Source organism: Leiobunum rupestre, chromosome 8, assembly GCF_980474605.1.
Source record: "Leiobunum rupestre chromosome 8, qqLeiRupe1.1.hap1, whole genome shotgun sequence".
Classification (NCBI taxonomy): Eukaryota; Metazoa; Arthropoda; class Arachnida; order Opiliones; family Sclerosomatidae; genus Leiobunum; species Leiobunum rupestre.
Window position 1 is genome coordinate 50,686,668 of NC_143391.1, and position 20,304 is coordinate 50,706,971.

Consider the following 20,304-nt stretch of genomic DNA (forward strand, 5'->3'; position numbering starts at 1 on the left):
CCAAATCATCGAATCTGGAAATTTTCTAGTCTGTATTAAACGGAAACCCCTTTTTGTTAGATCGACTCCAAAATCGGTAAACATCGTTTGTTTTATCGTTCCAATATCATAATCCTTTTGTCGCTAAGCGTCATAGAAACTAACGTTCGAAATAATGTGAAATTCGGGCGCTCAAGAGAAGAGTGCAGGCAATGACACGAGAGTCTTGGGAAGGCGTGGGGGGGTTCATTTCATTGAGGACGGGAAGTGAAATCAGGAAATCCTTTGCTGAAGCTCTCTCGGGCTTTCGCGGGTTTCTTATCGTGTTCGACTTGGAAATTCGAGGCAATCTGCGATGAATAATAAGTACGCGAAGATGATAAGAAATTCTACGAATGGTTGAATGTATTTCGGAGGATCGGCCTCATTTAGGACTCGTACGATCTGGAGAGGGAGAGTCAGAAAGATTGATTTCTGTTTTCAAAGGGAAATTTCCACGGGGCAATCGACCATTAATGGCCTCAAAGCGATCGCTTGAGTGTTCAACCCGTCGTCGTTTCAACGGAGTTACTTTTAACGGCTCTGTTCACTTGGAGGTTAAAACAGTATCTTCAACCCTCATTTGCAATTACTGGCTTTGTTTAACATCGTTGGTGTGGAACACCAATGTTTGCAGCTCTGGCCGCTCTTGCCTTTGGCTTTAAAAATGTTTGGCGCCACTGTAGAGGGAAACTTGAAAAATTGAAGGGGTCTTCCATAAAGATTGCCTTGCAGGTTATATTCCCTTTAACAGGTGGTAAATGATGTGGGAAATAACGTGGTGGTTTAAATAGGAAAGTGGTATATAATGGTAGATAATGGTGTAAATAATATATTTCCATGAATTATTTTCAGTATTTAAATCTTAGAACTACATTTATGGAGATAAAACCTTTTAAGATTTAGAACAGACTAGTAGAGTAATGAAAATAAAGTTCAAGATCTTCTCAACTTGATATATTCCTTTTTTTGAATTATCATCTTGATTTCACATAAACCCCTTTATGTAACATTATGTAGCATTATGTAACAGTATGTAACATGATGTAACATTATTCGGGAAATAGTAGTTTTGGAACACTGGTAACCGGTTCCACTATCAGGGTTGCCAAAAATCCGTCCTAAAATCCCAATCGTAGATGTGTTTAGCAGGGCTCAAAGTAAAACGGTTTTAGACTTTTAGTTTGGTTAATGAATGGCCCTGGTAGCCTTGTTTACCGATTTAGTTTTGGATGACTCTTGTTGATTGAAAATGATAATTAAAAAATATTAAATGAAACTAAAACTATTTAAATCACAAATTTGTTTTTTCATAGCTAAAACCGGTTAGAACCGACCTGGCTGGCCGGAAGGGAATTAAAGTTTTTAGGCTAATGTGTTTTCAAGGCCTTTACTGGTGAAACCTTTTTGACTGTCTTAGTAATTAGTACGCGAACAAAGGAATTTAGAAAAATAACAATTTTAAGATTAAACAAAAATAATTTTACATTTAGTCTTCCCTACGAATTCATTTATTTTCACATTGAAAAAAATTATGGTTATTTTAATAAAATTGCATTTTTCACTGAAGTTAATTAACTACAGATAAACCCTTAAATAATACTTAACTTTGAATAAACGAAGCTAGTAGCGCTAAACTATTCTTTCGTATTCCGTTCGACCCAGTTCCCTCATTCGCCGTAACCGAGATATAATTTAATTGAAAAAACCCGCCCACTCCGATCGCCACCTGGTGGTAGGCCGCAGTAATAGCGAAAGAAATGAGAGAGAAAGCGTCGTTTATTTTACTCTGACGCGACCACCCAAAAGAGGTTTCATCCGATTTGTTTCGCCAATACGCAGTTATTTCGCCTCCGCGATGGCCACCGCCCAGCTCATTTCAGAGCTTCTTTCTTATTTTGAGTGAAAATGAGCCACTAATTATTCTTTCCCCAGAAATCGAATAGGAAATGAGAGGACGGTCTATTTCACCTCTCGTAGGAGCGCCAATTGCGCCTCTCGTATGAGTGCGATAAGAAAGGAGCACCTATTTTGTTTTGATCGTATGAGTGCGTTAAAAGCCAGGCATTAATTTGCCTCTCAAATGAGCGGAATGAGAGAGGAGCGGCAATTGCGCCTCTCATGTGAGCGCGTTAAAAGTGGAGCGTTAATTTTGCTTCTCAAATTAACGTCATAAGATAGGAGTGTCAATTGAGTGCCATAACAAAGGAGCACCAATTTTTTCTCTCGTATGAGCTCGATAAAAGGGGATTGCCAGTTGCGTCACTCAAATGAGCGTGAGCTTGAGCTGATATCAAGTTAGGGAGATTCAGCGGGGTATGAGCTGTTATAAAGTTAAGGAGATTGAGCGGTGTATATTAGCTGATATAAAGTTGGGGAGATTGAGCGGTGTATGAGCTGAGCGGCACTTCACCTAAAATGCCCACCAGCGTACATAAAATCGTCTGAGAAACGCACACGTTGTTTGAGCCACCCTTGCGTGGAATGACGACACATTCGAAGTTGCGTAAAAAGTGGCGGGAACCTGTTGATCTGCCAAAAGAGGCGAGCGTTTTTGGGAAGTAGTGAAAGCGTAACCAAACAAAGAGTGGCTTTGTGGCCGCCAAATATAGCCCCTCTAGACCCTTCGCAATCGATGTCAGAACAAATTGACTGCGCGCTGAAAGACGTCCCTTCCTTTTCCATCTCTTTTCCAGAGTCGCTGCGAAGTGGAGACCGTGAAGGCTGTAAATCCGAAGTTTTAAATCAAAGTTCATGCCGTATAATTCTGTGGGAAAATAAGGCCTCGTTGAAAACGCATTTAATATCAACCGATTTAAATTATTTAAAATACGGAATCATCTATTTTGAACAAATAAATATATCTTAGGTATTGGCATTTCTTTGAAACATTTTCATAAACATACGCAACATAATTACATCAAATCTTGACAACAAAGAACTCTATATCAATAATCAATTAAAAGCCTGGATGACAAGATATATTTTAGGTCAATAGGTCACGTTAATTCAATGGTGATGTAACTACAAACCTCTTACAATCGGTGTACAAACTAAATACGTAACCTATTACAGACGCATCATAATCAAAGGAACGCTGTATTCAGTTTCGTATGCCTGTGATTTTCAAAAGTGCTTAGCTCCTTGTTAAATTAAAAATTAAGTAGTGAGATCTGCTATTACCAGGAACGGAAGAGGAGGGGCTGCCTAAATTTCAAATGAATCTATGCCCCTTTAAATCATTAGGCCCGATAAGCGCTCTCGGCCACATCGTCATTGTGAGCGCGTGCGTGGAGCCACGCCGGAGTGTTGGACAGCCGCGTGGTCATTTGTTTCCAATTTGCGCGTTTCGGTCGCTAGAGGCACTGCTCATTTTGGGTATGACGTCAATTTAACGTCACTCCACACTAAGCTATCCATAATTATTTCGACTAACTGAAGTTATGGAACATAGTTATCGATAACTATTACGAACTAACTGACACACCTATGGCAAATTGCTATCGACAATTATTTCCACAAACAGACACACTTATGGAACATAGGTATCGTTAATTATTTACACTGTCACACTTATGGAACATAGCTTTAGTTACACTATATGTCACACTTATGGAACATAGCTATAGTTACACTATGTCACACTTATGGAACAGTTATCGGTAATTATTTACACTAAATGTCATTTATGCAACATAGGTATCGTGAATTATTTACACTAGGTCACAATTATGGAACAGTTATCGGTAATTATTTACATTATATGTCCCACTTATGGGACATAGCTATCGGTAATTATTTCCACTAACTGACACACTGGTAGAACGTTGCTGTAGACTTATGTATCAACTGATCGCAACTTCCTCCACTCATACAAAGTGGAGTAGGCTTTGAGGCCTGCTGCCAGTGTAGTTGTCAAAGGAGAAAACCCCGTTCTTCATATTACCCTCAACAATATTTAGGTTTGGCGCACGCTCCGGAAGTGCTAGTGGTCGACCTCCCAGAAAATCCACGGACAGAGAATATTAGCCAGACTTTTTTTTCGCCACCACGCATTTCCGGCGCCAACGTCGGGTTATCTCGGCTGCAGCGGTGCCTCCAAAAAACAAGTTGCCAAAAGAGTAAAAAACAGTCTGGCGCTTCAGTCACCATTTATATTAGTCACACCCGACAAGGCGATGAAAGCCAAGTCATTATATTTTAATATTAATATTATTTAATTAAATAAATAACAACTTTCATTTAACATAATTAATTTAAGTCATTAATTTTATAATTTTTTTAATGTAATATTAATTTAATTAATTAATTTTATAATTTTTTTCATGTAATATTAGTTTAATTCATTAATTTTATAATTTTTTAATGTAATATTAGTTTAATTCATTAATTTTATAATTTTTTAATGTAATATTAATTTAATTCATTAATTTTATAATTTTTTAATGTAATATTAGTTTAATTCATTAATTTTATATATTTTTTAATGTAATATTAATTTAGTTCATTAACTTTATAATTTATTATTTTAATAATTTAATGTAATATTAATTTAGTTCATTAATTTTATAATTTATTATTTTTAATAATTTAATGTAATATTAATTTAGTTCATTAATTTTATAATTTATTATTTTAATAATTTAATGTAATTGATTAATTTAGTTCATTAATTTTATAATTTATTATTTTAATAATTTAATGTAATTAATTAATTTAATGTAATTCATTAATCTAATGTAATTCATTAATTTAATGTAATTTATTAATTTAATTATAATTTAGTGTAATTCATTAATTTAATAATTTAGGGTAATTCATTAATATAATAATAATTTAGTTCATTAATTTTATAATTTATTAATTCATTAATTTTATAATTTATTAATTCATTAATTTTATAATTTATTAATTCATTAATTTTATAATTTATTAATTCATTAATTTTATAATTTATTAATTCATTAATTTTATAATTTATTAATTCATTAATTTTATAATTTATTAATTCATTAATTTTATAATTTATTAATTCATTAATTTTATAATTTATTAATTCATTAATTTTATAATTTATTAATTCATTAATTTTATAATTTATTAATTCATTAATTTAATGTAATTCATTAATTTAATGTAATTTATTAATTTAATTATAATTTAGTGTAATTCATTAATTTAATAATTTAGGGTAATTCATTAATATAATAATAATTGAGTTCATTAATTTTATAATATATTAATTTAATAATTTAGGGTAATTCATTAATTTAATAATTTAGGGTAATTCATTAATTTAATAATTTAGGGTAATTCATTAATTTAATAATTTAGGGTAATTCATTAATATAATAATAATTTAGGGTAATTCATTAATATAATAATAATTTAGGGTAATTCATTAATATAATAATAATTTAGGGTAATTCATTAATATAATAATAATTTAGGGTAATTCATTAATATAATAATAATTTAGGGTAATTCATTAATATAATAATAATTTTATTGTAAAATTAACTTAATTTAATTATAATTTTTATGTAATATTAACTTAATTTAATTATAATTTTTATGTAATATTAACTTAATATTACATTAAAATTATTATTAATTTAATTAAATTAATATTACATTAAAATATAATTATATTAATTAATTAAATTAAATTAATATTACATTAAAATATAATTATATTAATTAATTAAATTAAATTAATATTACATTAAAATATAATTATATTAATTAATTAAATTAAATTAATATTACATTAAAATATAATTATATTAATTAATTTAATTAAATTAATATTACATTAAAATATAATTATATTAATTAATTTAATTAAATTAATATTACATTAAAAAATAATTATATTAATTAATTTAATTAAATTAATATTACATTAAAATATAATTATATTAATTAATTTAATTAAATTAATATTACATTAAAATATAATTATATTAATTAATTTAATTTAATTAATATTACATTAAAATATAATTATATTAATTAATTTAATTAAATTAATATTACATTAAAATATAATTATATTAATTAATTTAATTAAATTAATATTACATTAAAATATAATTATATTAATTAATTTAATTAAATTAATATTACATTAAAATATAATTATATTAATTAATTTAATTAAATTAATATTACATTAAAATATAATTATATTAATTAATTTAATTAAATTAATATTACATTAAAATATAATTATATTAATTAATTTAATTAAATTAATATTACATTAAAATATAATTATATTAATTAATTTAATTAAATTAATATTACATTAAAATATAATTATATTAATTAATTTAATTAAATTAATATTACATTAAAATATATATATTAATTAATTTAATTAAATTAATAATAATTTTTATGTAATATTTATATAGTTCTCAAATGATGTTTTTAAGTTTAAGTCCCTATAGATAGTTCCAATACTCCTAGAACAGACAGTGCCGAAGCCCTTACTTTTCCTTAATACTCTGGGAGTCAGTTTGCAGATATCCAATGGTGTTCACTGAAACCAAATTGATGAAATGTGTCCCTTTATCAGACTATAATTCTTTCAGCATACACGACGCGCCGAACTTAAAAAACGATATCGCTTTCGTCAGAAAACTCTCTCTCGTTGGGTGGGTCGAGCTTTATTGACGTTTCCGCCCCCTGACGGTTATTTATCGAACCACTGCGGATAACGGAGGGGTGGAAAGCGTGCGGGGTGATAGAACCCATTCGTCGTCGCCTTGTCGAGAGTCAACAACCGGAGGGCGCAAATAAGCAGCTTTTTAAAGCAAATTAATACAAATCTGTGGAAAAGGGAATCCGCCAGGGGTCGCGTGTCGCCGTCGCTATCGAGCCGAGGGGGAAGGAAGGGGGCGGCCACTATCGCTTCACGAAAGACGCTCTTGCTTTTATCGTTATTAGTTCGATGATACGCGGCGCTTACTCTTTCGCTGGCGTTCTTGACATTGAATTATGCATCCGGTTGTGTTTGGCCGGGGTCTCGTTACTAATTAAGAGCTCTCCAGTTCTGATTAGAGTGCGTCAACCTAAACCGTAATCCTACACCCACTTTTCGAAGTTAGATTTTAGATTCCATCCAATTAAGTTTTTTGTATAAAAAATAGATATTGTACCGTTTTGATTGGATATGTTTCGCTTTTGCAGCTGTTAAATATCCAAATATGACTTACATTTTTAAATCTCCAAATATTACTTTAAATTTTAAATATAGAAATCTGACTTAAAATAAATTCTCAAATGTGACTTAAAATATTATCTTTAAATGTGACTTAAAATATTATCTTTAAATGTGACTTAAAATATTATCTTTAAATGTGACTTAAAATATTATCTTTAAATGTGACTTAAAATATTATAATTTAAATGTGACTTAAAATATTATCTTTAAATGTGACTTAAAATATTATATCTTTAAATGTGACTTAAAATATTATATCTTTATATGTGGCTTTGGTCCCATTCGACCGAAATCCCATTCGTTCGAAAACGATTTAACATTGAGTCCCAATCGATCGAAAATACCCCAATTTTGCGGTTTACCGCCCAATTTTGCACGTTTATATTATTTTTTATAGTACATCAAATTTCGTTTTTATGAGACGTTTTTTAAATAGGTTTACTTCTTATATAAATAAGTGTTGATAGTCTTATTGACGCAATTACTACAAACTTAACCATTCACATTAAAAAATGAAATTGTGTGAATTATTGTATTCTTGATATAAATAAAAAGTTCAAAGCATAAATATATTTATAAAAGCGCGCCACCCTAGGGAGTGAGAGACTAACCTAACCTAACCTAACCTTACCGTTAGTATACCTGTAGCAATTTTGTTTAGGTATAACGTTTTTTGCATACCCTGCTATATATCGGGGCAGAAGTAAAAAACAAAACAAAAGGTCCCAATGAACCGAATCCGCCTTTTGGGCTATATTTCGGAAACATATTGAATTCGGTCGAATGGGATTTCGATCGAATGGGAATATACCTTAAATGTGACTTAAAATATTATATCTTTAAATGTGACTTAAAATATTATATCTTTAAATGTGACTTAAAATATTATATCTTTAAATGTGACTTAAAATATTATATCTTTAAATGTGACTTAAAATATTATATCTTTAAATGTGACTTAAAATATTATATCTTTAAATGTGACTTAAAATATTATATCTTTAAATGTGACTTAAAATATTATATCTTTAAATGTGACTTAAAATATTATATCTTTAAAAGTGACTTAAAATATTATATCTTTAAATGTGACTTAAAATATTATATCTTTAAATGTGACTTAAAATATTATATCTTTAAATGTGACTTAAAATATTATATCTTTAAATGTGACTTAAAATATTATATCTTTAAATGTGACTTAAAATATTATATCTTTAAATGTGACTTAAAATATTATATCTTTAAATGTGACTTAAAATATTATATCTTTAAATGTGACTTAAAATATTATATCTTTAAATGTGACTTAAAATATTATATCTTTAAATGTGACTTAAAATATTATATCTTTAAATGTGACTTAAAATATTATATCTTTAAATGTGACTTAAAATATTATATCTTTAAATGTGACTTAAAATATTATATCTTTAAATGTGACTTAAAATATTATATCTTTAAATGTGACTTAAAATATTATATCTTTAAATGTGACTTAAAATATTATATCTTTAAATGTGACTTAAAATATTATATCTTTAAATGTGACTTAAAATATTATATCTTTAAATGTGACTTAAAATATTATATCTTTAAATGTGACTTAAAATATTATATCTTTAAATGTGACTTAAAATATTATATCTTTAAATGTGACTTAAAATATTATATCTTTAAATGTGACTTAAAATATTATATCTTTAAATGTGACTTAAAATATTATATCTTTAAATGTGACTTAAAATATTATATCTTTAAATGTGACTTAAAATATTATATCTTTAAATGTGACTTAAAATATTATATCTTTAAATGTGACTTAAAATATTATATCTTTAAATGTGACTTAAATATTATATCTTTAAATGTGACTTAAAATGTTATATCTTTAAATGTGACTTAAAATGTTATATCTTTAAATGTGACTTAAAGTATTATAATTTAAATGTGACTTAAAATATTATAATTTAAATGTGACTTAAAATATTAAATCTTCGAATGTGACTTAAAATATTAAATCTCCGAATGTTACTTGAAAATTAAATCTCCGAATGTTACTTGAAAATTAAATCTCCGAATGTTACTTGAAAATTAAATCTCCGAATGTTACTTGAAAATTAAATCTCCGAATGTTACTTGAAAATTAAATCTCCGAATGTTACTTGAAAATTAAATCTCCGAATGTTACTTGAAAATTAAATCTCCGAATGTTACTTGAAAATTAAATCCCCGAATGTTACTTGAAAATTAAATCTCCGAATGTTACTTGAAAATTAAATCTCCGAATGTTACTTGAAAATTAAATCTCCGAATGTTACTTGAAAATTAAATCTCCGAATGTTACTTGAAAATTAAATCCCCGAATGTTACTTGAAAATTAAATCTCCGAATGTTACTTGAAAATTAAATCTCCGAATGTTACTTGAAAATTAAATCTCCGAATGTTACTTGAAAATTAAATCTCCGAATGTTACTTGAAAATTAAATCTCCGAATGTTACTTGAAAATTAAATCCCCGAATGTTACTTAAAATATGAAATCTTTAAATATGAATCTAAATTTAAAATAGATTTAAAATATTGAAATTTTAAAATAATTTATACGCGAGGGAGAACCTGGGACTGCAGCTTATAACTTAAGTTGCTAGAACAATGCCCCGCCTCATTTTAGGCTCTATCTGGATTTTGTCTAGAGCGCCATCTCTTGAACGGGGTTCGAAACATTATTCATAAGTATTATATTAATTAATTTTCGTAGGTATATTTAATAATTATGTTTTATTTATTATATTAATATATACTTTTTAAATTGGATTTAATTTATATTATTTGGTTTTCATTTTTAAATGTAATATAATTTCCATAATTAGTAATTAATATTATAAAACCTATTCATTCTAGATTTAGCATTCTCGTTAAAGTATTTTTCAAAAGTATATTTATAAGTAATTACAAATTGGGAAAAATTTAAATTTGTGAAAGTTGCCATTATGAGCTTCTTAAAAAAATTGTCAGCCCTACATGGAAATGAAAAACTGAGCCGGTTCAGGTTCTCCGCTGCATAAATCGTTTCTTGCTATCTTAATATACCTTCAATTTCCACAACACTTTACTTCCCTTAAGTTCTGTTATCAAGTTAAAAAAAAGCTGGCTTTCATTACACTCGAATCGGTGAAAACGGAGACTGGGACGAGCGAGTATCCCCTGGTGGGTGCTTCTCCTTCTGTTGACATTGTTCGTTCGGTGTTATTAGGACTGTGCCCGTACATTGCGCCTCGAGAAAGGGAAAAAGTAGTTATTAGGCACGACGTGGAGAGGCCCCGATTCGTTTCTGCGAACAAGTTGACTAAAGGCCAAGCACAGTCCGGCGCTTAAGTCGACATATCATTGGTCGAACCGAACGAAGAGAGAAAAAGCACACTGATAATATTTACATGTTAAATTAATTTATTTCAATGTCAATTTAGTTTCATTTAATGCCAATTTAGTTTATTTTAATACCAAGGTAGTTTATTTTAATACCAAGTTAGTGTATTTTAATAACAAATTAGTGTATTTTAATGCCAAATTAGTGTATTTGTATGCCAAATTAGTGTATTTGTATGCCAAATTAGTGTATTTTTATGCCAAATTAGTGTATTTTTATGCCATTTTAGTTTATTTTTATGCCATTTTAGTTTATTTTTATGCCAATTAGTCTATTTTTATGCCAAATTAGTTAATTTTATTGTTAATTTCAAATAAGCTTATTTCACAATAAAATAGTGTTAATTAGTTTTTAATGTTACTTTATTACTCATTTTAATTTAATAATACATTAATTATAAAATAACGTCTTAAGTCTAACCTCCTAGAACGGACAGCGACGAAACCATATATCATCTCCCTCCATACCCTGGGAGCAAGTTTGCAGATATTTGAGAGCCGCTCATCCTTTGGCCATGGTGTAAACCGAAACGAAGGTTATGAAATTAGTTCTTTTCTCGGAGTGTAACTCTTGCGCCATCTACGATGCGCCGCTCTAAAAAATCGATTTTCCTCCATTTCCTGGACGGATCTCTGTTTTTGGGCTCCTGGGTATTCAGTGGAATGACTTCCTCTCGAGTCGCAGTCGGTTCGGTCCGCTCGTGAGTCGGCCCTTCAAAGGCTGTTTCGGGGCGCGGGCTGGTTCCTTTTTCACGACACCTTTCGTGGCTATCTTAATCGAAGGTTAATCGTTGATGACAAGTTTTTCTTACGAAAGAAAACTTACGCTTTCAATTAAAAGTTTCGTTCCAAGAAGTTCCGATAAACTGTAATAGCCCGTTTTCGTATTGTTGTTTCGAACGGAACTAGAGTCCAAAAAAATGGCTTGGAACGTCAATTGCCTTAAAAATGTTTAGCGTCATATTTAAAAGCAATTGCTGTAATTAAGCAAAATAAATTGGCAGTGTTCGGAAGTGGTAAATGGCAAGTGTCAAATAATGTGGAAAATACAAATAATAATGATAAAAATAGTGGCAAATAGTTTTTTAACATCCCAAACAAATTTAGTAAACAAAATTCAGACTTGGGCTATTTTAGTGAAGTATATTCGCCGAGTTGCCAGATTTTGGGCTATTTTAGTTAAATATATTGGCTTAGTTGCCAGATTGTGGGTTATTTTAGTAAATATATTGGCCTAGTTGCTAGATTTTGGGCTATTTTAGTTAAATCTATTGGCTTAGTTGTCAGATTTGGGACTACTTTAGTTTAAAAATATTCGCTGAGTTGCCAGATTGGGGGCTTTTTTAGTTTAAATATATTGGCTTAGTTGCAAAATTGTGGGCGGTTTTAGTGAAATATATTCGCCGAGTTGCCAGATTTTGAGCTATTTTAGTTAAAAATATTGCCCTAGTGGCCAGATTGTGGGCTATTTTAGTTAAATATATTGGCCAAGTTGCTAGATTGTGGGCCATTAAGTAGATTTTAGCCCATTGTTTTATTTTGACTACGAAATACGGATTTTTCCGAAGCCGTGTGGGTCGTCTACTACATTGGCATATTTGGCTCAATTGACACTGGCATGAATTTTTCTCTAAAAAGTGGCTTTTAATTAACACTGTTAATTGTGAACCTGCATATTTTTAGTTAAGATCATTGCTTTAATGGGGAAATTAAAAATCTTTGTGATTTGATCTTAATCGGTTATTGCAGGGCCCAGGGGTAACAATACCAGGCCACTAGTAGCACTGGCTCGGGCCCCAGGGAAAACGTCACTGCAGGACCCAAGAGAGCCGTTATTACTGGAGATTAAGAAATTAAGATTTAGTTTAGTAATTACCAGTTGGGTATTTCATTTTAGATATTTCTCTTTAAAGGTTAGTTGAAGGAACTCACTGTAGCAATTTAAATCTCCTAGTTCTGACCTTTACAAATATTAATTACGGTGATTTGGCAAACCTCACAGTCATTTGGTAAAGTTCAAGATGATCTCGGCAAATCTCACGGTAATTTTGAGATTTTAAAATATGACTTTCACTTTGATTTCCATATTTTGGACTAGTTTTAAGGTTTTAGAACTAATTTCCTCCAAGATTTCTGCATTTTCAAGGTGATTTCAGGATTTCTAAATATTTTTCTGTATATCGTAGGAGATTTTGACCAAAGTCGGACTCTACGGATTTGGCGCGGCAACCTCGTTATCGCGAGATGTTTTCATTAGACGCCCGTTTGATAAAAACATTCTCCGAATTCCCTCCTGATAAGAAAACCGTCTTTGCATCGTGATTAGAATGTCTCGCAAATGAGCCGAGGTTCTTCAAATTCCTCCATTTGCATTCTCAATGGCTAATGACGGGGGCGCGGGGGGAGTCATTATTTCTGAATTCGAGCCCCGATGTACCGGTATTCGTAAAGGTGCCATCCTCAATTGGCATCGTCGCATCCCTTCGTGGCCTCTTTAGGATCAATTACTTCCGCTCGCCCAGACATGGGATTGTTGCGCTATTCCGTTGTCACTGGTGAGGATGCCAGCTATTAGAACTATCTCTGATCGGAGGTTCTATGAAAATTCGCTTAATAGCGTAAGATTATCAGGGTGGCCACATTACCCGCAATTCCTTTCCTCGCGGAATTTTCAAAATTATATGAAGGTCAGGGAATTTAATTTTTAAACGAATATAATAAAAATATATCAAAAGTAAAAATTTTTAGCCAGAGATTCAAACAGTAGACCGGTTTCGCCCTTTTGGGGCTCATCAGTACTGTGGAGGAACTCTGGCTTTACTCGAAGATCTGCCGATATCAGTTAAACTAATATACATTCAGAGTGCCCTATATGTGAGCAGTCCATTGCAATTTATAGTGAAATATTAGGGCACTCTGAATGTTTATTAATAGAAATATAGGATAAAAATTAACAAATGTAGGCTTAAAATAAGTCAGGGGCAAATCTCCGGAGACTTCCAATGAAAAAATGGAAAATCCAGGGAATTTTAAAAATTACTTAAAGATCGGGGAATTTACTTTTTGGTGGCAAGCACAAAACTTTTACCATTATATTGGTTAAAAATTTCCGAACTTTTGCTTAAAATTAGTCGGGGGAAAATCTCCGGAAATGGGCAGGGAAAACCTGCGGAAGTCAGGGAATTTGAAACTGTGGCCAATCCGGCTTATAATTATTTTTACAAAAGTGTATCAGTTCCCTGTCTTTACACTTGTTATCTTTTTATTGAGAACCATTTCTAAACGGGCCACTTATTATTGCTGGACTTAAAACTAAAACATTAGGTTAAATACGTGCTCTTTGCAAGTATGGAAGTTAAAATGATAGTTTCAATTATAGGGCCATGAACAGTTGATAATTTTCTGATCTCAGAGCGATTTGAGGCATGGTAGGCACTTTTTTGATTATTTAAATAAAAATCAAATCAATCGATTTAAACGGGATTTTTTGATAGCCTTTCACTCTGTGTAATACAGACCTTTCTACCAGATTTTCTATAGAACACTCCATAGGTTTTAGAACCCGATTCACGCTCTATAAAGTTCTAAACGGTTTCTTAGAGATTCGATAGAAAGTTTTTTAAATTTGATATTTTTGAATTCATCAGCAAGAAGGTTTTTTGTAAGTAGCTAAGTCAGTGGCGTAGCTAGCATGGGTGACACCCGGGGCTGATATCTTGGTGTGCTACTTACTAGTCTCTAGTTTGTGTAAGTTTTTATTTTTTTCACGGTCGGGTGTCACCCCCCAAATCACGCCCAAACGGGTGGCACCCGGGGCGGACGCCACTGGCTAAGTGCACTTCGTTAATTTTGTAAAATGACTACCTACTAAGGTGATAGATCAGGTGAGTCAATTTTGGTGCGAAACAAATTCTATAGGTATAAAATTAAGTACCGCACCTTCAATTCCGAAAATGACAATTCTCTAAAACGGCAAATAGACTTAACGGTCGCTATTTGTAATTCCAAAAGCTGAATTAAATTACAGTGGATCCCACGGCGCCGTTCTTTGGGCGTGGGCTGGAAACGTGCCGACTTCCAATTTTCGAATCATTTCGAACGTCATCAGGACAGTCGTGTTGCGTAACCCGGAAATTAAAACCGCGGGATTCTACGTGTCTAATTATCAAAATGCGATATTCGCCTTGAAATACAAACGTAGGCGTGTTAGGAAACAGAATTATTTGTACATCTTGTGGAATCCGCATTTTAATTTCATTTTTTTTTGTAGAAGAAAGCGCTTTCGAATTTCACCCGCTTGTTATGATGTTTCGAAATGACCCATTCCCCCGTTCGTCATCGCAATTAATAGCTAAACCTTGGCGACGTGTTCTGTTCAATGCGGGCTTCGTCGTCAGTGACACGAGGCTTTCGAAATGTGCCAAGTACCAGTATTTCTAGGCTACTATAGTTCCCATTATTTCGAAATTAAAATTTCCCATCTTGCAGAAAAGCAACAGGATTTTATAGTCCTTTTTAAAGTCTCGCCGCGAGGTCGAAGCTTCATTTTATACTTTAAAGAATTTGACAAGGTATAACATATCGATACTAAATAAAAAAAAATACTTTGATGTTTCCTTATTGCACACCAGATTTCTGATTGCCAACGTTTTCCGACGATTTCTATCAATTCTTAGTGATTTTATTAATTCAAAAATAATCTAGGTTTTCCTCATTTTTAGCCAAAGCCACGAATAGAGGTCGGCGTTTGAATAAGAAATTATACGATTGTTTTTATTTATCCATAACCGAGAATTATTCAGAAATATTCGAAGAATATGATTAATTTTATATACAGGGCCAATAAGTCGCAAGATGACTTTGGCCCTTTTCTAAAATGTTGTCTCAACCTGAAAATACTAATAAACTTGATTTGATTTGATTTGATTTGATTTGATTTGTTAAATCGTTGTTTAATCGTATAATTTATTCGTATAAAACAAATAATACTAATTTTAATGATTAATTGAAATTTTTGCGGTTAATTTATTTGTTCCGCCGACCTCTAGCCACGAATCATAATTCCAGAATTTCTTCTGTTTACCGAAGATTTTCCTGATTTCTAAAGATTTCTTTTGATTCTCAATGATTTAAGGATTTCTAAAATAATCTGACTTTTAAGATATAGCATTAAAGATTTCCCGTTTTTTATAGATTTTTCTGATTTTCTAATATTTTTTAAGATTATTTTCGATTACTTTGTAAATTTCACAGATTAAAATTTTTTTTGGAAATTTTTAGAAAATCGGAAATTAATCTGGAGATTGTAGCACGTGCTCGTAGGCTTGCAAATATTAGATACGTCTAAGATACGTTTAAACAAGAAGACCACTTTTCTATATACAATGAATAATTATCAATTTCTTTCAATTTCAATTTCTTAATGAAAATATTTAAATATTAAAAAAGAGTGTTAAGCAATGCTTTTCAAAATTTGAAGACTCTCAGACTTTCTATAAAACTAAGTTTAAATGCTCTTTCAAAAAACGCTAAAAAAGCAAATTTGTGTAAGTTTAACGAACAATTGTAACGCTGAAAGAATAACTTGGTTTTCTGTCTGTTCCTCATTATCATAACAGAGAAAACACTTATCTGATCTGATAAAAAATCTGTTGGCCTTATCTGAATTTCTTAACTGATCTGAGATCACGTAATAAAAACAGATTATAAAGGGTAAAGAGAACTGTTGAAATTTTATTTTGTCTCTGATCCAGATTATTGTGAACCAACTAGAAGTTATCTGCAGATGGCTGGAAAATTGGGTTAATCTGATTTTTGATACAGTTGAAAAAAAAGTTGTGAACCTATCGCGGTTAGAAGCGCTATTTCTAGCTTTTGTTCGCTTTGTTCGACCAAACCATCTTTTCCGCGTTTTCTCTTTGGTCCCAATTCTGGATCGTCGGAGAAGAACTTATGTCCTCGCGAGGGAGTAATTAAGGCCAACAAATTGGGCAAAAAACCAAGTGTTATTAGGGCCGAAATTGCCCTTCTGGGAGAGCAAACTCTCCAAACAGGGACTGAAAGACGTATTATCGATTTCGGAAAAAAATTATCCTTTGCTTAAAAATTGGATTTTGTATGAATATTGACGTTAAACTTACAATGTTAGTCGAAGGTTATATTTATGAGAAATCAAAAACGATCAAAATCTTGACTAAAACCAATAAAATACTATTCAAATTTAATTTTTATAGGTTTTCCAATTAATTCGATGTGTGGCAACGCTTGTCTAATTAGTTTTCGTTAACCCAGGAGTTCATTAAGACGAGTATTCAACTTCCATTTCGACGTAGACGCACCCATGCATGCGCGCTACGTCATGTAAATGAAAGCGTTCGAATTTAAATATCACGCAATTTCTGCAAAACTAAAATTAAATTTAAAATCCACTCTTCAAAATGGCGCTACATGAAGGGGTTTCCCCCGAGTTCTTCGGTTTCCCCTTCCCATAAAAACTTGCTGAGGTTAACGGTAATAGTTAGTGTAGGGCGCTGTTGGCTCGCGTGGCATGAAGGGCTTGCCACCACCCTCCTACGCATTGTAATCCGGCCACCTGAAATAATAAGAATTAATTATAGTATAAGCCTAGCTGATATCGCCAATAAAAATTAAGATAATTTTAAAAATAAATAAATCTAATATGCTGTAAACATATTTATTACCTCATTGACTTATTTTTAATTTTTACCGATGACGTCTTGCCTCGGCATTTCGGGGATCAAAGTTCAATAATTCCATTTTAATGAACTACTGGTTAAACAAATTTTAATTAAATTGACAAATCTAAATACTGCTATCTTTGATTGACGAATCTATTTACATCATTGTTTTAGCATGCTTAAATTAATTTCGTTTTGATAATCAAAATATAATATCAATGCTTAAAATAATGGATATATACACGTTAATGGAAAAAAGTAGTTAATTAAAGTTAAAGAATATTTATCCGACATGGTTATCAGGGTTACCACTGTACCTGGAATAGTTCAATATGGGTCTATAAGTAAGGAAATTTCAAAAATTACTCTTAAAATAAGGAAAATGTCAGGGAATTTAATTTCTGTTGCAAATAGCAAACCGTTACGAAAATATAGATTAAAATATACAACATTTTAGCGCCAAATAAGTTAGAGAAAACTGGGAATTTCAATCTGAAAACACTGTGGTAACCCCGAGAAATACGGGTAATTATCCGACATAGTATTAATTGTAATTTCTGAAGTTAATAGGAGATCCTATAAAATACGGGAGGTCACATGTTTATGTTATTTTTATTGTACTGTTAAAGATAAGAGCGCGTGCTATGTTTTTATTTAAAGACACCACGTGCAAAATTGCGCGAGTCAATTTGTATTAAAGAATTGATCAGCGCGTGCCAACAAAAATACCACTTTCATACACGTTTTGATTAAATATAATACAGGAATCCATACCTCTACTTGGAACGCTTATCCTGGCGTATCGCGTATGGTAAGATCACCGAGACGAAAATCTGCTGCGATAAGCATTCCAAGTAGAGGTATGGATTCCTGTATTATATAATAGAAAAAGCTATTGCACATTTTACCACTGTTTACGCTAACATAGGCAAAAACTATTTAGAAGTTACTGAAAATTCGGAAAACCCTACACATTAAATAATAATTTAATATTATTTGCAATTATTGGAATTTTCTAGAGTTGTTAATTTTCCGGGAAAATAAAATGCGGAAAAATCTCCAGAAAATTTTCCGCAAATCAGAAAAATATAAAATTGAAACATAAATTACTTTTTAAGGGTTTTTAATGTTTTTAACTTTTTATCAATATAAAATGTCTAATGTCAGTAAACATAATACAAAACATTAATAGTGTTACATTGTTAATCAGTTTAAAACTAGTCTAGAGGTTTAGTTTTACTTTTAGATTCGAAAAAATGAGTTGAAAATGGCGCTTTATTTCAATTTGCAATCTTTCTCTATAAAGATCTGTAAGACTTAATCTAAGAGTGATTTACCGTCGACGTGAATCGCGATTTACAAATTCACTTGAGAAAAATGAAAGTGGTCGTTCTTGCGTCGAAAGGAACACGAAACCCTCAACACGCTCTTTTTTTGCGAATCACGAGTCCCGCGTAACCCGAATCCAACTTTTTCTCCGAGACGCGGCCTTCCGAAGTGGAGGCTTGAAAATGAGAGATCGATCCGTCAACGTCCGCGTGGTTAACCTTCCGACGTCTCTCCCGCAACAAAGCGGCTTATTTTCGGCCCTTAATTAAAACTCTCTCTCGTACCGGCCTTTGGCATTCCTCTTTCTTCAGGCCCTCATCGTTTTTTAATCAGATTACCGTTAAGCCTTGGTTAAGCCTTTGCCGACCCGTACGGAAAGTCTCTACTTTGCAGGCTGCTGGCTTTTTTTGTTATCCGTTCTAATCTCCGTCGCGAGCGCTACTACACTGGGTCATCTGGTGAGAGATTAGATGCCGTGTATCGAATTTCTTTGGCCATCTCCAATTTCTTTCTTTTTAAGAGCTGATGTGTACTCTTTTGTTAAGCCTAATCTAAAACTGGAATATTTGTGTTCAAAGGGCATTGACGGAAACTCTTCGAAATTTTGGAGAAAACCGTTTTTTCTAATGGTATCTTGTTATTTCAAAAGTATATAATATTAGAAGTATAATAGTTAAGTAGGATGCTGCTGGATCGCGTACCCAGCAACCAGTGCTTTTATTTTACGAACCTTGCCCAGCACTCCATGCATGGGCCAAATAATGTTTGGCCCATGCCCCATGTAACCAGCAAAATGGAAATAGTCGCTCGAGGACTTGGGCCTATGGTACAGGGTTTTCACGGTACTTGGAAAACCTGGAATTCTTGGAAAAGTCAGATAATTTGAATATGGGTATAAAAATCAGGGAAAAGTCAGGGAATTTGAATATAAGTCTAAAATCAGGGAATTTTAAAAAATAGTCTAAAATTCAAGGAAATGAGGAGCCGGGTTCGATCCCAGTTTGTGGCACTGGGTGAAAACTCGGAACAACTCCTTCTGCGTTGAGTTTGTAAGTTCTCTCCCCACTGGTTTAAGGGGTTTTCCCCCGAGCTCTTCGGTTTCTCCTTCCATAAAAACTTGTCGAGGTTAACGGTAATAGTTAGTGTAGGGAGCTGTTGGCTCGATCACGTGGCATGCAGGGCTTGCCACCACCCTCCTACGCTTTATAACCCGGCCACCTGATTTAAAGGCTTCAAAAGTCGCTTGATGACTTAGGCCTAAGGTGGTGCCAAGGGTATTAGCCTAGCTGATTATTATTATTTTTTATGTCGGGGAATGTAATTTTGGTTGCAAACAGGAAAATGTACTAAAATATGGTTAAAAATGACAAAATCTTGGCACAAAATAAGTCAGGGAAAATCTCCGGAGATAGTCAGAGAAAACCTGGAAAAGTCAGGGAATTTGATACTGATATTTTTAATAGTTATAATGGTAATAGTGTTAGGAAAAACTCGTAAATAAATAATAAATTAATTGATGTTTCTATAAAATAAATTGAACAAAAAATAGCAATATAAAATGTTTATCGTACGTCACAAGAGTAGCACGCGCGCTAGTAAA

General features: G+C 31.7%; 1 protein-coding gene across 2 annotated transcripts in view; it reads left to right on the forward strand.

Annotated features, from left to right (window-relative positions):
- LOC149933654 (CUB and sushi domain-containing protein 3-like) overlaps positions 1-20,304 on the forward strand; it is a 43,143-nt gene that overhangs the window by 15,493 nt on the left and 7,346 nt on the right. The window lies entirely within an intron of this gene.